Raw genomic sequence first — 6,864 nt, 5'->3', positions numbered from 1 at the left:
GCTATTTGTCCACATAGTGAGTCATAAAATACTAGCTTTATGCCAGAATCCACCTAGAAGCCTTTCCTTCTGCCTCTTCTTCCTCAGTCATGTATGCACAAAGAGAAAGAGAAAACAGAGAAATATATTGGCTGCAAAACAATGATCCTGAATTACCCAATTTGTCATCTAGGTTTGCACCATGGCAAACTGATACTTATCACCCAGCTGGTGGACTTAACAGGTAAGTACCTGGTTGTTTTTGACATTAATTCCTGCTCAGACACAAAGGTAAGCCAAGGGGATTCTCTGAGGGTATGTCTACACTGTGAAATTAGGTCGATTTTATAGAAGTCGATTTTTTAGAAATCGATTTGATACAGTCGACTGTGTGTGTCCCCACTAAGCGCATTAAGTCGGCGGAGTGTGTCCACAGTACTGAGGCTAGCGTCGACTTTTGGAGCCTTGCACTGTGGGTAGCTATCCCACAGTTCCCGCAGTCTCCGCCGCCCATTGGAATTCTGGGTTGAGCTCCCAATGCCTGATGGGGCAAAAACATTGTCACGGGTGGTTTTGGGTACATGTCGTCAGGCCCCCCTCCCTCCCTCCCTCCCTCCCTGAAAGCAACGGCAAACAATCGTTTCTCGCCTTTTTTCTTGGGTTACCCGTGCAGAAGGCATACCACGGCAAGCATGGAGCCCGCTCAGCTCACCGTCACCGTACGTCTCCTGGGTGCTGCTGGCAGACGCGGTACTGCATTGCTACACAGCAGCAGCTCCTTGCCTTCGCAGCAGCAGACGGTGCAGTACGACTGCTAGCCGTCGTCGTTGTCTCCTGGGTGCTCCTGGCCGACCTTGGTGAGGTCAGTCGGGGGCGCCTAGGCAGACATGGGTGCTCCTGGCAGACCTCAGTGCTCCTGGCAGATCGCGCCTGGACATAAATGGGAGTGACTCCAGGTCATTCTCTTCTTTAAGTTTCATCCCTTAGCTCTGGAATTACTCCATATGAAGCCAGTCTGGGGGAGCATGCCTCCTCTCTCTGATGGTGGTAGAATGTGACTTTGGACGTTTAAAAGCTCTCTGGTGCTGTTTGCTGACTAGGCTGTTTGCGATTAGAAGAGCACAGCAAGGCATGTTGCGCATCACAGAGGCTTTGAAAACCAGTTTTATGACTGGCCAGGCTTCGGTGTGACAGTTGTATGTGTTTCTCCTTGATACAAACCCTCCCCCTTTGTTGATTTTAATTCCCAGTAAGCCAACCCTGTAAGCCATGTCGTTAGTCGCCCCTCCCTCCGTGAGAGCAACGGCACACAATTGTTTCACGCCTTTTTTCTGCGCAGACGCCATACCACGGCAAGCGTGCAGCCCACTCAGCTCAGCTGCCGCTGTTGTGTCCTGGGTGCTGCTGGCAGCAGATGGTGCAGTAGGACTGCAAACTGTCATCATCAAACGACCGCTTCCGCTGCCACTCTGCTCTCCTGCAGACACCATACCATGGCAAGCATGGAGCCCGCTCAGATCACTGCGGCAGTTATGAGCACTGTAAACATCACGCGCATTATCCTGCAGTATATGCTGCACCAGAAACTTCAAAAGCAGGCGAGGAAGTGACGGCAGCGCGGTGACGAGAGTGATGAGGACATGGACACAAACTTCTCTCAAAGCACGGGCCCATGGTGGTAATGGGGCAGGTTCATGCCGTGGAATGCCGATTCTGGGCCCAGGAAACAAGCACAGACTGGTGGGACCACATAATGTTGCAGGTCTGGGATGATTCCCAGTGGCTGCAAAACTTTTGCATGCGTAAGGGCACTTTCATGGAACTTTGACTTGCTTTCCCATGCCCTGAAGCGCAAGAATACCAAGATGAGAGCAGCCCTCACAGTTCACAAGCAAGTGGCGATAGCCCTGTGGAAGCTTGCAACGCCAGACAGCTACCGGTCAGTCGGGAATCAATTTGGAGTGGGCAAATCTACTGTGGGGGCTGCTGTGATCCAAGTAGCCAATGCGATCACTGAGCTGCTGCTATCAAGGGTAGTGACTCTGGGAAATGTGCAGGTCATAGTGGATGGCTTTGCTGCAATGGGGTTCCCTAACTGTGGTGGGATGATAGACAGAACGCATATCCCTATCTTGGGACCGGAGCACCAAGGCAGCCAGTACATAAATCGAAAGGGGTACTTTTCAATGGTGCTGCAAGCACTGGTGGATCACAAGGGACGTTTCACCAACATCAATGTGGGATGGCCGGGAAAGGTACATGACGCTTGCATCTTTAGGAACTCTGGTCTGTGTGAATGGCTGCAGCAAGGGACTTACTTTCCAGACCAGAAAATAACCATTGGGGATGTTGAAATGCCTATAGTTATCCTTGGGGACCCATCCTACCCCTTAATGCCATAGCTCATGAAGCCATACACAGGCACCCTGGATAGTAGTGAGGAGCTGTTCAACTATAGGCTGAGCAAGTGCAGAATGGTGGTAGAATGTGCATTTGGATGTTTAAAAGTGCGCTGGCGCAGTTTACTGACTCGGTTAGACCTCAGCAAAACCAATATTCCCATTGTTATTGCTGCTTGCTGTGTGCTCCACAATATCTGTGAGAGTATGGGGGAGACGTTTATGGCAGGGTGGGAGGTTGTGAAAACCAGTTTCATGACTGGCCAGGCCACGGTTTGAAAGTTCTGTTTGTTTCTCCTTGATGAAAACCCGCCCCCTTGGTTCACTCTACTTCCCTGTAAGCCAACCGCCCTCCCCTCCCACCTTTGATCACCACTTGCAGAGGCAATAAAGTCATTGTTGTTTCAAATTAGACTCATAGACTCATAGACTCATAGACTTTAAGGTCAGAAGGGACCAATATGGTCATCTAGTCTGACCTCCCGCATGACGCAGGCCACAAAAGCTGACCCACCCACAACAGAATATTCCAGCCTGCGAGCCCTGCCCTATGCTGCGGAGGAAGGCGAAAAACCTCCAGGGCCTCTGCCAATCTACCCTGGAGGAAAATTCCTTCCCGACCCCAAATATGGCGATCAGCAGTACCCCGAGCATACAGGCAAGATTCTACAGCCGGACCCTCATTTTACCCGCGATGGCACGTTAATGCCTAATTGACTAAAATCACGTTATCCCTTCAAACCATTCCCTCCATAAACTTATCAAGCCTAATCTTGAAGTCAGAAAGGTCTTTCGCCTCCACCGTTTCCCTCGGAAGGCTGTTCCAAAATTTCACCCCTCTGACGGTTAGAAACCTTCTTCTAATTTCAAGCCTAAACTTCCCCACGGCCAGTTTATATCCATTCGTTCTCGTGTCCACATTACTACTGAGCTGAAATAATTCCTCTCCCTCCTTGGTATTAATCCCTTTGATATATTTAAAGATAGCAATCATATCCCCCCTCAGCCTTCTTTTGGTTAGGCTAAACAAACCGAGCTCCTCGAGTCTCCTTTCATAGGAAAGGTTTTCCATTCCTCGGATCATCCTAGTGGCCCTTCTCTGTACCCGTTCCAGTTTGAGTTCATCCTTTTTAAACATAGGAGACCAGAACTGCACACAGTACTCCAAATGAGGTCTCACCAGCGCCTTGTATAACGGAAGCAGCACCTCCCTGTCCCTACTAGAAATACCTCGCCTGACGCATCCCAAAATCGCATTAGCTTTTTTCACAGCCACGTCACATTGCCGACTCATAGTCATCCTACGATCAACCAGGACTCCGAGGTCCTTCTCCTCCTCCGTCACTTCCAACCTATGCGTCCCTAACTTATAACTAAAATTCTTATTAGTCATCCCTAAATGCATCACCTTACACTTCTCACTATTAAATCTCATCCTATTATTTTTACTCCAATTTACAAGGTCATCCAAGTCTCCCTGCAGAATATCCCTATCCTTCTCCGAATTGGCAATACCTCCCAACTTTGTGTCATCCGCAAACTTTATCAGCCCACTCCTACATTCGGTTCCGAGGTCAGTAACGAATAGATTGAATAAAATCGGACCCAAAACCGAACCTTGAGGAACCCCACTGGTGACCTCCGTCCAACCCGACAGTTGACCTTTCAGTACTACCCGTTGCAGTCTCCCCTTTAACCAGTTTTTTATCCACCTCTGGAATTTAATATCGATCCCCATCTTTTCCAATTTAACCAATAATTCCTCGTGCGGGACAGTATCAAACGCTTTACTAAAATCGAGGTAAATTAGATCCACCGCATTTCCTTTATCTAGAAGGTCTGTTACTTTCTCAAAGAAGGAGATCAAGTTGGTTTGGCACGATCTGCCTTTCGTAAACCCATGTTGTAATTTGTCCCAATTGCCATTCACCTCAAGGTCCTCAACTACTTTTTCCTTCAAAATTTTTTCCAAGACCTTGCATACTACAGAAGTTAAACTAACAGGTCTGTAGTTACCCGGGTCACTTTTTTTCCCCTTCTTAAAAATAGGAACCACATTAGCTATTTTCCAGTCCATCGGCACCACCCCCGAGTTTACAGATTTATTAAAAATTATCGCCAAGGGGCTTGCAATTTCTCGCGCCAGCTCCTTCAATATTCTAGGATGGAGATCATCCGGTCCGCCCGATTTAGTCCCATTTAGCTGGTCAAGCTTGGCTTCCACCTCTGATACTGTAATGTCAATCGCCCCTCCTTTATTCCCCTCTGTCCCGCTCCCTCTATTCCTAAACCCTTCATTAGCCTTATTAAATACTGACGCAAAATATTCATTTAGATATTGTGCCATGCCTAGATTATCCTTAATCTCCACTCCATTTACATGCTTCAGCGGTCCCACTTCCTCTTTCTTTGTTTTCTTCCTATTTATATGGCTATAAAACCTCTTACTATTGGATTTAATTCCCCTCGCGAGGTCCAACTCTACACGGCTTTTGGCCTTTCTCACCGCATCCCTACATGCTCTGACCTCAATAAGGTAGGTTTCCTTACCGATCTGCCCCCTCTTCCATTCTTTGTACGCTTTCTGTTTTTTCTTAATCGCCCCTTTGAGATGCCCGCTCATCCAGCTAGGTCTAATTCTCCTGCCTACTAACCGTTTCCCCTTTCTCGGGATGCAGGCCTCGGACAGCTCGTGCAACTTCAGCTTGAAATAATCCCAGGCCTCATCTGCCTTTAGCTCTCTAAGTATGTTAGCCCAATCCATTTCCCTAAGTAGTTGCCTTAGTTTATAAAAGTTGGCCTTTTTGAAATCGTAAACCTTAGTCACAGTTTTATTTCTGTTAATCCTTCCATTTAGTTTAAACCGAATTAGCTCATGGTCACTCGAGCCAAGGTTGTCCCCTACTAACATTTCCTCAACTAGGTCCTCACTACTCACCAGCACCAAATCTAAAATGGCATCCCCCCTCGTCGGTTCAGCTACTACTTGCTGAAGGAATTCATCTGCTAGCACGTCTAGGAACATCTGAGCCCTATTATTGTTACTAGCATTTGTTCCCCAATCTATGTCTGGGAAGTTAAAGTCCCCCATGATCACACAGCTCTTATTAGTTTTTACTTCCTTAAAAACATTAAATAGTTCTCTGTCCGCATCCAGGCTAGATCCTGGCGGTCTATAGCACACCCCAAGCAGTATCTCAGGGGAGGCTCTAGTAGTTCTTTTACCCAGTGTAATCATTGCCCAGACAGACTCTGTCTTATCCATTCCATCACTTATTATTTCTTTACATTTTAGTTCATTATTCACATACAGTGCCACACCCCCACCTTTACCTTTTTTCCGGTCATTCCTAAACAGCACATACCCTTCGATACCTGTACTCCAGTCATGACTACAGTTCCACCACGTTTCGGTTATTCCTACGATATCAGGTTTCATTTCTTGGACCAGGAGCTCCAGTTCCTCCATTTTGTTACCTAGGCTTCTCGCATTGGTGTATAAACATCTTACCGTATGCTGTCTGTCCTTTCTCCCATTAGTTATGCACTTTGGTACGGACCCCCTAGTGTCCATCCGCCCCGTCCTTCTAATGTCCAATTCCCTACCCCTATCTATATCTGTGCTTATCTCTTCGCCCTCATTTTCAGTGTTGGAATCATGCATTCTTTATTAATTTGTCACACAAATGGGGTGATAACTGCCAAGGTAGCCCGGGAGGGGTGGTGGAGGAGGGAAGCACTGGGTGGGGTGGTGGAGGAGGGAAGGACACTTCAAAATTTATTGAATGTCAGCCTTCTGTTGCTTGGGCAGTCCTCTAGGATGGAGTGGTTAGGTACCCAGAGGCCCCCCCCCCACCACATTCTTGGGCATCTGGGTGAGGAGGCTATGGAACTTGGGGAGGAGGGCGGTTGGTTACACAGGGGCTGCAGCGGCGGTCTGTGCTCCTGCTGCCTTTCCTGCACCTCAACCATACGCCGGAGCATATCAGTTTGATCCTCCAGTAGCCTCAGCATTGCTTCCTGCCTCCTCTCATCACGCTTAAACCACCTATCGTCTTGCTCCCACCACCTCTCCTCTTGCTCCCGCCACCTGTCCTCATGTTCATTTTGTGCTTTCCTGCACTCTGACAGCCTCTGCCTCCACGTATTCTGCTGGGCTCTGTCAGTGTGGGAGGACTGCATGAGCTCAGAGAACATTTCATCACGGGTGCGGTTTTTTTGCCTTCTAATCTTCGCTAGCCTCTGGGACGGAGATGATAGGGGGAGCATTGAAACATTTGCAGCTGTGGGAGGAAAAAAAGGGAGAGTAGTATTTAAAAAGACACATTTTAGAGAACAATGGGTAGACTCTTTCACGGTGAACCAAGCTGTTAACATTACATAGCACGTGTGCTTTCTTTACAAGGTCACATTTTGCCTCTTATATTGAGGGCCTGCTGGTTTGGTGTGAGAGATCACTCACACAGGGCCAGCGGGCAACAGAAAT

This window comes from Emys orbicularis, chromosome 9 (genome assembly GCF_028017835.1).
Source record: "Emys orbicularis isolate rEmyOrb1 chromosome 9, rEmyOrb1.hap1, whole genome shotgun sequence".
NCBI classification, from domain to species: domain Eukaryota; kingdom Metazoa; phylum Chordata; order Testudines; family Emydidae; genus Emys; species Emys orbicularis.
This window is presented reverse-complemented; position numbering follows the sequence as displayed.